We start from the raw sequence: 15,562 nt of genomic DNA, 5'->3' as shown, positions 1-15,562 counted from the left end.
GTAAGTCAAAACCACTCTAAGATTTCATCTCCCTCCTGTCAGAATGGTAGCTATTATGAATACAAACAACAATAAGTGTTGGTGAGGATGTGGGGAAAAAGTACACTCATCCATTGCTGGTGGGACTGCAAATTGGTGCAGCCAATATGGAAAGCAGTATGGAGATTCCTTGGAAAATTGGGAATGGAACCACCATTTGACCCAGCTATTCCTCTTCTTGGTCTATACACAAAAGACTTAAAACCAGCATACTACAGGGACACAGCCACATCAATGTTTATAGCAGCACAATTCACAATAGCTAAACTGTGGAACCAACCTAGATGCCCTTCAATAGGCTAGAGGGGTGGGAGGGAAAGAGAAGGGACATGGGGTTAGGAATAATGATGGAATGTGATGGACATTATTATCCAAAGTACATGTATGAAGACACAAATGGTGTGAATACATTTTGTATACAACCAGAAATATGAAAAATTGTGCTCTATATGTGTAATAAGAATTGTAATGCATTCCACTGTCACATATAAATTAAAAAATTAATTACAAAAAAAAACACTGACAAGGATGCAGAGAAAGGGAAAGTCTTTCATATTGCCAGTGGAATTGTAAATTATCATAGCCATTATGAAAAACATCATGAAAATTTCTCAAAAAAACTGAATACAGAACTACTATATGATCTAGCAATTCTACTACTGAATATGTATCTAAAGAGATGAAATTCTACCAAAAAGATAACTTGCACCACCATGTTTACTGAAGCACTATTCACAGAAGTTAAAATAGGGCAAAGGGGAATGAAGAGAAGAGAGGGGATATAGGAATAGGAAAGACAGTGGAATGAATCTGACATAACTTTCCTATGTACATATATGAGTACACCACAGTGAATCTCAACATCATGTACATCTACAGGACTGGGATCCTAATTAGTATAAGATATATTTCATGCTTATATAATTATACCAGAATGTATTCTACTGTCATGTATAACTAAAAAGAAAATTTTTTAAAAATCTTTTTTTTAAAAGAGAGAGGGAGAGAGAGAGAGAGAATTTTTTTAATATTTATTTTTTAGTTTTCGGTGGACATAACATCTTTGTTTGTATGTGGTGCTGAGGATTGAACCCGGGCCGCACGCATGCCAGGAGAGCACGCTACCGCTTGAGCCACATCCCCAGCCCTAAAAAGAAAATTTTTAAAAAATTAAAATATGGATCAACCCAGATACCCTTAGTGGATGAATGGGTAAATATATATGCAGAATGGAATATTATTCAGCCATAAATAAAATAAAATCCTTTCAATTGCAGAAGCATAGAATAGAGCTCATTGTGTTAAGTGAAATAAGCCAGACACACAAACACCACGTTTCCACTCATTTGTGGAAACGAAGAAGTCCATCTTGTAGAAGAATAGATTAGAATATGGTCATAGAGACTGGAAAGAGGAAGAAAGAATATGGAAGAAGTTCAATAAGGGGCACCAAAACAGTAGAGGAATTACTTCTAGCTCTTTTTTAGCGCAGTAGGGTAGCTACTGACTTAAAAAAAAATCTATGATATATTTCAAAATGTCTAGAAGAGTCCAACACATAAAAATTATTAATGTTTAAATAAATAGAAATGTACATTATCTTGTTTTGATTCCAAATTGTCAGTATGTACTGAGCTACCATAATCTATCCCAAATATTGTATCTCAACAAACTATATCAAAGTAAGTCTGATAAATAACTATGAAAAGCAAAACATACAGCAAGCTCAATGCAATGATTAACATAAATATATTTGTTTACACAAGTAAGAGGATGCTTAACAAATGCATCAATAATTTTATAAATAGAGCTGAAAATCTACAACTTCATAGTCATTTGTGCTTACCTACATGCAGAGAATTCGCCTTGCTCAATGAAAAAAAACAACTAATTCTATACTTGTGAGTAGGCATGTTCCTTTAGGACTTGATTTCTTTCTCAAATATTCACACTATCTTCTTAGAAGTTCCAGGAGGTTTATTTGGGGTTAGGGGTCATCTTAAAAAGATAAAGGAAAGACTAGTCAGAAGAATCAATTGACAGAATGTAAAGCACACTGTGGACCAAGGTCCCACACAACTCATTTAAACCTCTGTATCACTGAGATCATCTGAAGCGCAAACTAAATGTTCCTGTTCAGAAAGATATACCAAAAGTGTTTCCAAAGTTAACCCAGATGGTGAACAAAGCCAAATTGCTAATTATGCTTACTAAACACTAGAATATCTATGGTTTTATTAGCTTTTGTTATAACCAAATATGCTTGTTTGTCCTTGTGAAATGACCTGTTCTCACTGTCAACCTGAGTAATTAGATAAATGTAAGAGTGAATATTCTAAAGCATGTATTTTTGTGTTGTGCTTTTACTTATCTGTCACTGTTCTTTTACATTCTATTTCTTTTGAAGTATATTATATATAAGATTAAAATGCATAATTTGAAAAAGTCCACAGTACCAAATGAAAAGCTAAAATCTCCCACCCAGTTCCATAAACTCCAATCCCTTTCTTTAGGGAGAAATAACTTTTACCTAATTCTGCTTTAAATCTTCTGGTGGTTAGGATCACATTTCTAAATGACAAGATTAGGCCATGGCTTGGGTAAATGTCCATATATTGATGATCACATTTTTTAACTCACCATGACTTACTGACTGGACTCTGATCCTTTGAAGCCCGGTTTGTATATTTAATGGGCATTGCAAACTTAACACATTTAAACTATAATTCTAGATACTACACCAGTCCCTGTCCCAAACTTAGTCCAGACAAATCTTTCCAACTTTTTTTTCTTTTCTTTTTTTTTTTCTTCTTCTTCAGTGATTGGACCCAGGGGCACTTAACCCTGAGCCACATCCCAGCCCTTTTTATTATTATTTTTTGAAAAGGTCTCACTGATTTCTTAGGGCCTCACTAATTTGCTGAGGCTTACTTTGAACTTATGATCCTTCTGTCTCCTCTTCCCAATCTGCTGGGATTACAGGCACAAAATGCCACCTCAACGTAAGAGTCATCCCCGATTCTCCCTTTTCCTTTTCTCTCTTACCAGTCAATAAGCAAGTCACAGAAATGTTCTCTGATCAAAATAAATCTGAAGTCTGCCCCCTTGCATTCTTCTCTGTTCCACTCAATACAAGCCACTATTGTTTCCTATGGAACACTGAGGACAGGAATCACCTGGTCTCCTTGCTTCAACCTTGCCCCATTTCAATCCATTTTACATAAAGCAGCCACATAAATCTTCAAAATATTCAGTCACATTCTATTAATTTTTCTATTTAAAATTCTTCTAATACACTTAGAGTAAAATCAAAATACTTAGTTGTCACCTACAGGATCTTTGTACATGCTGATTCTTGCCTGCCTCTTCACACCACACTGAACCACACCCTTCAAGGCCACTAGGCTTCCTCTGCCCCTGTCCTTGAGCACACTAAGAGAGATCTGCTGCAATTCTGCTGCCTCAGCTCTTACAGAACTTCCTTCTCATCCTTTAGGTGTTCATTTCAAGGTCACTTCCTAAAGGAGCAAACGTGGCTGACCCATCCTGACTTCCTCTCCCTCTGCTTTCTCATGCAGGTTTTCCAGCCTCCTTGTGGCTAGGGGAGGCCAGGCTCCTCAGGTCTGGCCAATGACACATAAACTGAATGTAGTAGCTGTCGTCTATTTATTGCATTCTTCCTTCCTAGAATGAGATGGAAAGCTGGATATTCCTGTTCATTCCAATAATTCCTGTTAAGAAAGGCAGAGCAGGACGAATGATCCTGGGTCCTTGCTGGTGCCAGTAGCACAACATCAGGGCCATGAACCAAAACTCCAGACCTCTTATTTCACGAGGCAGGTAATTTCTGTATTGTTTAAGCAACTGTATATTAAGTTTTCTGGTTATCACAGATAAGCATACTCCTAAGAGATAGAATATCCAAACTAGTTTCTATCACGTCACCCTCTTGTACTTTATAACATCTGAATCAAATTGTTTTGTTTACTCATTTTACTGATTTATTGTGAGCCCATCCCAGTCAATACATAGTTGCATAAAAAATGTTAAATAAAGGAGTCTCAATCATTGTTGCTTGATTGATATTATATCATTTTTACTCCTCGTTATAAAGGATAAAATTTTATCTTACCAATCCCTAAATAATTTTGTTGTTATATTGCATTAGGTCTTCGTGGTTACCTTTGACCTTAAGTAGTACCTAAGTTGCAATTTTTTTAGGCATTAACTTTTGAATACATTATCTAAGATGAAGAAATCACTTCTGCATTTTTCTACTATCTCCTAATTCTATGATTTTTTTTACTTTGGCAGCTTTTATAATATTCATATTATTTTCTGTATCTAAAGTTAACTCCTCTGTATTTGCCTATAGGTTGATACTACAAATCAAGAAGTCAACAATATTTTTTTTAAATTGTGACTTTATAACTATAAGCCATTCCAGAATAAAGTAGCAAATTAAATTATGCCTGTGCCTGTGTCTTAATTCTTTTTAATAAATAAATTCTTTCCAAATACAAAGAATATTTTTAAAAAACTATGTAGAAATTATAAAAAATATAAGTACTCTTTATAGGATTTTGACTATTTAATAAAAATGGGATTACATTATATATGTTCTACAGTTTTTCTCTTGCACTATTAGGGATATTTTTCCATCTCTCTGTGTATTTTCTTTAGTAGGTAATTAACATTTCACATATGTTTGAAACATTTTAATTCTACTGAAAAATCTGAAATTATTTCTATATCAGTTGCTGTAACATTTGTAAAATACACACCTACTATGTTATATTTGTAAAGACCATAAGTACATGTTTCTGTACAATAAATTACCTAGTCAAAAGATACATGCATAATATATGTTAGAAGATACAGTAAAAACTCTTGCAGCTAAACTGCTGCATACAATGCAGTCCAAATAAACAATTTAAAATTTTCTATTATTCACCTAAAAGGGTTTTTTAAAAAGACATTTAAGAAGGAAGAGGGGGTAGGGAAGGAGAAAGAGGAGGAGCTGAGGATTAAAAATTCAGTCCCTTAGTTGTGCTAACTTCACTTCAGGTTCTCAACAGCCATGTGAGGACAGAGAGGAGAGTAGGAAGGGTGGATTTAATTAAAGTACACTATATGTATTTATGGAAATGTCAGTGAAGCCCATTTATTTATACTAAATACCATATAGGGAGTGGGGTCATAGCTAAGTGGTAGAGAGCTTGCCTAGCATGTGTGAGGCATTAAGTTTAATTCTCAGCACCACATATAAATAAATAATAGATAAATAAATAAATGTTTCATCAACAGCTAAAAATTTTTAATTAAAAAATAAATTTTGAAAAATTAGTTTTTAAACTAAGTATTAAATAGTAATTAGTATTTAATAAACGCTGAACAATATACTTTATATTAGTGAATTTTATGGTACATAAAATATCCCAAAGCTATTATTTTTTTAAAGTTACAGGTAAAAATCATTGTAAGCATATATTTTAACAGATATACAAAATATGCATTTGGATAGAATTGATATAAGTTTGCCTTTATTATTTATTGTACTACCAACAAAAAATATTCCTACAGGGGTATTTTGGCAAGAAGGTCCATTATTGTGGATACATTTATCTTATTCTCCTAACACTATTCTTACTAGGTATCCTGAGGCTGTAGGACAATTAATAATCAAAGGAATAAAAGCAGCAAAGAGAGTGTTTGGAATTTCTCCCAATAAAATTATTACTCCATATACTATGGATCAAATTGATGAGTTAGCTAATGAGTTAAATACTTGGGCAATAATCATGTGTAAATCTAACGTTTCATTTGATAATCACTTACCATCTAATCCTTTGTTGTCTTTTTGGTCTAAGCATCCTGTAGTTTTTCCAAAAATGACAAGAAAATCCCCTATCATGAATGCTCCAAATGTATTCACTGATGGGTCAAATAATGGTACAGCAGCAGTAGTTACCCCTGATCAAACTTTTACATTTTTAGTACCCAAACAATCAGCTCAAAAGGTAGAGCTTAATGCAGTATTACAAGCTTTTGTGAAGTTTCTATATTTAATTTACTTTCTGATAGTCACTATGTAGTTAATGCTATACTATCCCTTGAAGATGCTGGTAGGATTTCCCCTTCTTCTACTGTTTTCTCTTTGTTTTCCACTATACAAAGTCTAATCTGGGACATAAAAGATCCATTCTTTATAGGACATATCAGGGCACATACAGGATTGCCTGGAGCCCTTCGTTTGGGCAATGATTTTGCAGATAAATCAACACATGACATACATATTTTCTCCACAATAGAAGAAGTTATAAATTTTCATAAAAGGTTCCATGTCAATGCTAATACTTTACAAAAGCACTTTAAAATAACTAAGGAACAAGCTAGACAAATAATAAAACAATGTAAAAATTGTGTGACCTTTTTTCCACAAGTTAATCTTGGAGTCAATCCTAGAGGACTGATACCTAACCATATTTGGCAGATGGATATCACACACTTGCCAGAATTTGGAAAATTAAAATATTGCATGTTACAGTTGATACTTCTTCTGGATTTTTGATGGGCTCCCTTCATGCTGGAGAGAAAACTAAAGATATTATAGCTCATTGCTTACAAAATTTTGCCACTGTGGGCATTCCAAAACAGCTAAAAACAGATAATGGTCCTGGTTATACTTCTACCTCTTTTAAACAATTTTGCTCATCATTTGGCATTACTCACATAACAGGAATTCCATACAATCCACAAGGACAAGGCATAGTTGAAACAGCTCATCAAACTATTAAAATGTACTTATTAAAGCAAAAAGAGGGAATTGGAAAGGGGTATATATCCCCCAAAGACAAACTTAAAATAACACTTTTTACTCTAAACTTTTAAAATTTGGATTCATCAGGGCTTAGTGCTTCGGAAAGACATATGTATCCAAAAAATGTACATAAGCCTAAGGTACTTTGGAAGGATATTCTAACAGGACAATGGAAAGGTCCTGACCCAGTGATTGTCTGGAGTCAGGGTTCTGTTTGTGTGTTTCCACAGGGAGAACAGCAACCGATTTGGATTCCAGAGAGACTAACCAAAGTGATTTCTACAGACCAAAAAGAAGATGATTTGACTCAAATTCATAACAGCTGATATCCAGAGCTCCAGCTTGGCTATTCTTACATCTGCGACAGTGATTAACCAGGATGCTTTTTTCAATATCTATTTTATTATTGCCTTTTCCCACATCATAAAGTTCTATTTCATTTTTGAGCTCATACAGACCTAGGTTAATGTTTTTCTGATCAGTTTTATTTTTTGACTGTGGAGTTTTTAAACATTGTAATGGAGATTTCACCTATGTAAAGCTACAAGGCCTTTACTATTGTCTTATGTGTTGTATGTTATGTGTGCACACTTCTGTTTTGTGTTGTATGTCTGTATGTGCGTATGTCCATATATCATATATGAGGAGCGCTCATGAATAAATGGATCCGAATTTTTTTTATTCATGTGATTTTAATGGTTTAATTTAAATTGGGTAAACAGCTGTTGAGGATTGTTTTAATATGTGTACAAATAAGGAGGTTAACAGATCTGTTTGTTTACTTTCACCTTTCCTTTTCATTATATTTAATAATTCTGTTCAGAATAATGTAAATTGTTCAGAAAATTATTTTCTTAGTGCCTGTTGGAATGTTACATAATTTTTTTTTTTAGCCATCATTGTCAAAATTCCTACCTTCATCCCAGTGCCGGTGAAGACAAAGATAAAAACCAAACTACAGCTTCTGCGATAGCTATCACAACAAACTGTATAAACTGATGCATCAATGAATAATAACTCAACAAGTAATGCTCAATCAAGGAGTCGATTTATTTTGGGAGGAAATGGACATATTGATAGATTCCTCCGCTTTGAACTGCTTGCAGAACTTGCCTGGACTATGTATCACTTGTATGCATTGTGAACTATCTGTTGGTGCAGCGAATTGTGGTAGTGCTGGCGTATCTTTGCTGATGGTGTCACCAGTGATACAATTTTTCCAAAGGAGCCGTCAATTGGCTATTGTTGTGGCATTTCTGTATCCTCCTCCCTTCTACTGTGATGGTCTAAATTTGGGGGCCAATAGAGGTGAGGCAAAGAACCTCACCCCCCCACTGGTGCATAGGCCTATCCACAAGTATGGCTGTATGCTGGACTGGTAGTCAGTGACGGGTATGATCCAATTGCAGTGGTACCAACCTAAGACAGGAGGCTGACGCCTAGAGGTCAGCTCATCCGATGACCAGTAAGGACCATATGTTGTATTGGACAACCTAACAGGCACGGTCCCTAAGCCACATTGCTTGTTGCTTAATTAAACAGAAGGGGGGAGATGCTGAGAGCCATAGCCAAGTAGGAATGATGCATGGCATTTTGGGTTGAAAGGCGACACCAGCAAGCCATTGAGATGATATGATTATGTTAAGATCTGCATTCAATTGGATATTAGACCCCTGCTGTCCTCCTCTACCTGCTACTGCGGCAAATATTCCTGTCACATTTTTTTACTTTATAAAAAATTTAATATGACCTCTTGTTAAATTCCCTGCCTTGTGTTGATTGATTGGGCTTTCTCTTTCTTTTTTAAATTCTCTAGTGATTTTAACTAATCTAGTTTTTTTGTGTTTTTTTTTTTTTTCAATATTCAAGTTCTGTTGAAGTTTAAACATAGGTTTTCTTTATCTTTTTGGAAACCAAAGATTTTTGTTTTTGCCTTTCCTTTGCTTCTTCTTCACTTTGATTCCTCTTCTACAACCATTTTCCATGATTGAATGAAATACTTTAAAGTTGTAGTACCAGTTTGTTATTGAATTCTCTATACTTCATGCTACTGTTTCTTAGTAATCCTTTGTTTGCAATTATATCAAAGTTTAAAACATTATCAATAATTACACGTTTTACCATTCTTTGTTTTACCATTCTTTGTTCACCACTCTTATATTCTATTTTTTGTTTGTTTGTTTATTTAGGAGGAGTATATCCTTAAGAATTTTTTTTAAGGGGGGGATTGATTTTCTGACTTTTTCCATATCCAAACTGGGCCTCATTTAGCCATGTATTTTAGTTCTTGCTAGTTACTTTTGCCCAGAATTTTGAAGACATTTCTCCGCTGTTTTCTATTATTCTCCATTTTACTAAAGCAGTATGATCTTCTCTTACTTTATTAATTGGCTTTTATTTTATTTTTTTTCCATTCTTACAGTTTTGGGAATTTCTTTTTCCCTTTGAGTTTTAAAATGAACTGGTCTGGGGTTAGGGCCCAAGTGTTAATACTGCTTAACAAGCTTTCCCTGGAGACACAATTGTTTATCCAGGATAAGATTAAAGAATTGTTCTTGGAATTCTTCCCTGAGGATAAATGCTATAGCCAGCTGCTCTAATTAGAGCCAGATGAGGGTGAGTGTGTAAGCTCTCTGGACAAACCTTGATGTTTTCCCCCCTCCACCTTCAGCCTGCTTCTGCCACCTTCTATGTCCCTGGATTCTGAGCTGGAGCCATTTCTGGTCCTTCATTAGATTTTTCTCAACTCCTCATCAGACTTTTCTGCAACTTTTTCTTGGTTTTCTGTTATCCTGATCCATGTATCACTTTCTAATAGAAATAGAAAATGAGATTTTTGATACATTTTCTGAGACATTTAAGAAAGTGATTTCTTTGTATGTCATTTCAAAAGCACTTGAAAATGATAAATGCTCAGTTGGCAATCATGAAAGATACAGAACAGAGTGCCTTGTTCTCTAGCACATGGTTGTCTTACATTTCTGATTGCTTCACATCGTACACTAACTCAGTCTTTAACAATTGAGACTAACACTATTTTCCTTCCACATACACCTTCTCAATCCACTGTGTCCTTGAGTACTTTTGGCTTTAGGAGTGGGGTTCCTCTCCAATACCTGACCTGATGTTAACACTCAGTCTGAATGGATATATTTTCTTCTTTCCTTTGTGCTTACCTGAGGTGATAGCCAATCTTCCTTTTCGGACATAATATTTCTATCCAAAGACATGTTTAATGTTTTTCTACTAAGGACTTACTCAGCTGGAGCCATTTCTGGTCCTTCATTAGATTTTTCTCAACTCCGCAGCAGACTTTTCTGCAACTTTTTCTTGGTTTTCTGTTATCCTGATCCATGTATCACTTTCTAATAGAAATAGAAAATGAGATTTTTGATACATTTTCTGAGACATTTAAGAAAGTGATTTCTTTGTATGTCATTTCAAAAGGACTTGAAAATGATAAATGCTCAGTTGGCAATCATGAAAGATACAGAACAGAGTGCTGGAGAAGGTTATCACCTCTCTTTGCAGCTGGGTGGGAAGCCATTAACTAAGACTGAACTCATGGAGAATTTTCTGGCTGATGTGCAGTATTGGCCAGAATAGAGTACCAGGCCACATTTCACCTACTCCAGGTTTTGCCAGGGGACAGCCCCATTTGCTCCCAACTGAACACAGCTCATAAAATCTATTTCTGTCCAGTAGCACTTGAGCATAAGCACCTCACTGAGAATTTGTCTGGATTAGATTGGACCAGGACACCTTCAGGTTAATGTGAAAAGAAATATGTTCAAGTTCGCCAAATTAGGGGTAAAAGGGGCAGTGATGTTCTTCAACGATCAGACCAAATGCCTCCAGAGGGCCTTCTTCCCTCACAGTCTTGAATAACATGATAAATAACTCAGTCTCCCACTGTGATTCCAGGTACTTATGAAGAAAAAGTGGGGAAATTAATCACTTCCCCATAGAGTTTCACTTTTCTCCTCTCATACAGAACATTACTAAATGCTGTTTTGTAACAGGAACCATTTTCAGTTTTTCAACATGTACTAACCTGCTTGATTTTCTGAGGCAGCAGCTGTCATCACAACAATTTTTCTCAAAAAGAAACTAAAGCTCAGACCCAGGAGTCACATCTGGACATAGAGAGCCTGTCATTATCTCTTACACACACTGCCTCACAGCTGCACTGGGACCTGGAGGTGACATGAACCAGCAACCCAGCAACCAACACAACACTTCTTCCCTGCTGGAAGTTCAGTGGTAACCTAAGGTCTGCCTGATCCCCAACTCTGCATTCCAGAATTCCAGCATGGTGGTGGTTTGCTCTCAGAAGTTCTCTATCATCTGTCCATTTGTTACCACGAAAATCTTAGGACCCTGGAGCCAACTGGAGTTCCAACTCACTGAGGACCATGCTTAATAAAAGATTCCACCTTCTCCTCTCATTGTAACAGTGTATGTTTCTCAGTCTATCTTTACATCAAGCCTGGGCATTCAGTGTTTTATCTCTTTAGTAACACAGATGTTTTGGTATATGCACATGCATGTGTGTGCATGCACACACACACTCAGCCACTTTTCTTAAGAGTTGTCTCAAAGCCAGGGTTTCCACCTCTTTCCCAGGCCCTGATTTTATGCCTACCCTACTTTTTTTAAACACTGATATGAATTCCCCTTGATGACCCTTGTGTATACTGACAATTGCTCTTATTGGAGCCCACCAGAGATTCCAGTGTAAAATTCAAGGATAAAGCAATCTAGTGTTTACATATCTTTTTTCCCCAAGCCTACTTGACTTCCATGTAAATTTGTTTACCTTCCTGACCTTCCCTTCAACATATTTTGAACTTAGCCTATTAAGGAATTTAAGAAGGATACTTGTTTACCAGGATGAAGTGTCTAATTGCTTCACATGAGTAAAAGAAACCCAGCAATGTTCCCAAATCAAAAAAAAAAAAAAAAGTCCACCCATAGATGACAAATCCATTGGCAAACTTGCATAATCATTTATCTAATTAGCAAGTAGTTCTCTGAATATTCCCTTACTGCACACACCCTACATAGGAATGATACTACAGAGATGAGATTATACCAGCACAGATTATTAAGAAATCCCCTTTATATATTACAGTTTCTTATAATGAATATTGGCTGCAACCATCTAATAGTTCAATAAATTTCTATTAAATAGGTCCATACATGATCCAGGCACATGTGCCAAATGGTGGGAGTATAAAGATGAAGATATTATCCAGGAAAAATCATTTAGTCACACCTATTAGGATGACTATGGTAAAAGAAGGAAGGAGAGGAAGAGAGAAGATGAGAGCAATTGTTGGCTAGGATATAGAAAAGTTAGAACCCTTTTTCAATGTTGGCAAGAATATACAATTGTGCAGCTTCTATAGAAAATAGTACAGTGGCCCCTCCAAAAATTAAAGATCAAAGAGCAATCATTGGATCATATGGTAATTCTGAGTATATACCCAGAACTGAAGGAAGGGACTGAGATTTGTAAATCCACACTCATAGTGGCTCTGATCACAATAAGTATGGGTAGAAGCAATCTACGAATGGGTGAACAAACAAGCAAAATATGGTGTATATCTACCATGGAATATTATTCACCCTCAAAAAAGGAAGGAAATTCTATTATATGCTACAACATGGATCAACCTTGAGAACATTATGCTAAATGAAATAAGCCAGGCCCAAAAGTCCAACTTTTCTATGATTCCACTTATCTGAGTTAACTAAAATAGTCAAATTTACAAAGATATAAAGTAGCATGGTGTTTACCAGAAGCTGGGAGAAGGGGGAAATAGAGAGTCACAATTTAATATGTATGGAGACTCAGTTTGAAAAGATGAAGAAGTTTAGAAAGGAGGTGCTGATGGTGTACAACAACATAACTACTCAATGCTACTGAAGTGCACATTTAAAATGGGTGAAATGGTAGATTTTATTTTACCACAACTGAAGATATTATGCTTTAAATAAAGGGTTTCATCGAATATGGGAGAGAGATCTCTGAAGAAGCAGTTAAGCAACAGTCTGCTGAGTGCTGAGACAGACATCTGCCCCACCGTCGCTTCTCTCTAGGTTCACACGGTGTACATGCTAAACACGTTTCACAAGCAGTCCTTTCATCTAAAGTCACAAGATAAAGAACAGGGTGTTACCGTTCTGAGATGTTAATCACTGAGCTCCAATAGGGGAATTAAAAATGTTTAACAAAAATACAACAATTCTAACACACGCAGGGTCCAGTTCCAAAACTAGGTTAAGACTCTGAAGCTGGCAGGGGTGGGGACATGGAAAGAAAGGAAATAACTAGAGCACAGAAGTTCAAGTCCAGACACTAAATGACTGGCAGGGCTTTTTGTCTACGGTTTGTCACACAGACAGGTAGAAACAGGGAACAGCAGGAAGCAGTCAGTGGCGGGATCCAGTGTTAGTGCTTGGAAACTTTGTAGTCTCCACTTAGGAGAGCTGCACGACCCCTTCCTGATAGTCAGCAGTGAGCCCAGGAGCTGTGGTGCCCGTATGCTTTCAAAATTCACTTAGTCCCCATCCTATCCACCCTACCTAGAATAATTTTTCTTTCAGTATCCTAGGACTCACGTATTCCTAGAAGATAGAAAGGGGAGCACTCTGGACAACTGACAGTGACGTGAGGAGGAAAGAAAGTCCCTGCCTAGATAGGACATTATAGGTGGAACCAGATCAGTCCCTCTCATTATCTGGGACAGCGTTGGAATGGAGATCAACTAAATTCGAGAGCCAATATAGCATAATTAGACATAGAAAGTACTAAATATCCAAGTACTGTTCCTGAAAACTTCCAACAAATATTCTGTCAATTCTAGAGCCAATAGAGCATAATTAGAAATATAAAGTGCTAAAAGCTAAATATCCAAGTACTATACCTGAAAAATTCCAACAGCTATTCTGTGTACGCAGGGTACAGGGGTGTATATGTGTGTGTTTTAATATTGAACACATGAATTTGCATGTCATACTTGCACAGGGGCCAAGCTTATTATCCTCTGTATTGTTCCAATTTTAGTATATATACTGTCGAGTGAAGCACTTTAAAAAATAATAATAATAATAATTCAAATGATAATGAGATCCATGATAAGGCTCTTCTGGACAGGGGAACTAAAAGAAACCCCCAGCCCACATTTAAGAACACGACTAGGACCATACTCATGGTTCCTATAAGACTTAGACACATCCCCGACACAACACACAAAGTGAAAAAACATAGGAATCACAGTCGGGACAATGCAAGATCTGGAAAGTAATCCAGCCCGACCACAATGCATGTCAAAACAAATTCCTGAAACATTTTCAACCAGCCTTCCCAAATGTCATTTTAGTGGCTCTGGTCACAGACTTGCCTTTTTTGGACCCCAGACAGAAACAAAAGAAAATCAGGCTGGTATCTGTAGCCCACTAAAGACTCTGAACTAGGGTTAAGAGTCCTGCAGCCTTAATAGTCCTGTGTCAGTACACTGCTCTTCATTAAAAAGGGTCAGCCTAATGTCAGATAATGGAACTCTCTGGTCCCATTGACTTTGTCACATCATTAGCTGAAATTATCCGTGAGCCAATATGTGAGCAATTTCTTATTATTCACACATTAGCATCCAGCATCTTGGGATTCCAAACCTCTTAGCAATAATTTAACAGTAAGACCACAATGTTTCTTTGTTTTCTAGTGAGAGTCAACTCATGTGATTCTCTCCAAGTCCATTAGGCATTCTTTTCTGTTTCTTCTGGCAATTCTTCCCCTTCTCAATAGCATCTCTGAATTATTAATTTTCTTGCAGTACCAAATGCAGACAGATGATTAAAAAGGGGGACAATTTTTAGTGTGAATCTCATTTCATATATGAATACTAACCAGAGAGCAGCCCTAATGCCATCCACTTCTAGAAATATGTGAGGTTGGTGTTATATGTGTTGATTTTATGACACCAGTGGGATGGTCTTACTGTTTAAGTGCAAATGATACGATATTATATAGTTTTTGCAAAAATAATGTATTATTTAAAAGACATTATGCCTAATGAGGTAGAACACCAAAGAATCAAATATTCAGAAACTCTACATGAAAATCAATTTTTCATTAAAACTATATGTATCTATGAAAGCTAAAGCAAATGATTGAAAACACTACTAGTGTTTGCAAAAGAAAAGTTTTCTCTTTGAGGTATAGCATTTATTCATGGATTATAATTAATAGTTATTGAATATTACATCTGAGGAACAAAATATGGATTTCTATCCCTAAGTAATTTTTCAGATTTACACTCTTGGGAGATGGATAATTTATATTTAATTTTAGTACAAATCAGTTGTAGTTCCTTATAGCTCACAAGAAGGTTAGACTCTAAGGTTAATTGTTAGGTAGTTTAAACAAAAAATGTGTGATTAAAACATACTTTGAAAATCCCTTAAGTCATTCATAAAATGCAATATGCATAGTTTTACAGTATTTTAAGTATATAATGTATACATTATACCATACACAAAATAACATAAAAATATGCAAAATGTCATTTTATATTAATTTTCTATAGAAATGCACAAGAAAACTGTTGCTAAACTATATCCATTGTTAATTATATAAAGCAAATAATGAAACACTACTCAAGGAAATTTGTGTCATGAAATTGGTATGAACTATAA

General features: G+C 35.8%; 1 non-coding gene across 1 annotated transcript; it reads right to left on the bottom strand.

Annotated features, from left to right (window-relative positions):
- Positions 1–13,850: 13,850 nt before the first annotated feature.
- LOC114093513 (U6 spliceosomal RNA) lies at positions 13,851–13,955 on the bottom strand. Its single transcript, XR_003582908.1, has one exon. It is a non-coding gene; the product is annotated as a U6 spliceosomal RNA (small nuclear RNA).
- Between the last annotated feature and the right edge of the window lie 1,607 nt (positions 13,956–15,562).

The sequence above is a fragment of the Marmota flaviventris genome, chromosome 5 (genome assembly GCF_047511675.1).
Source record: "Marmota flaviventris isolate mMarFla1 chromosome 5, mMarFla1.hap1, whole genome shotgun sequence".
In the NCBI taxonomy this organism is placed as follows: domain Eukaryota; kingdom Metazoa; phylum Chordata; class Mammalia; order Rodentia; family Sciuridae; genus Marmota; species Marmota flaviventris.
The sequence above is the reverse complement of the archived record's forward strand: the minus strand, read 5'-3'. Positions and strand labels throughout refer to the sequence as shown.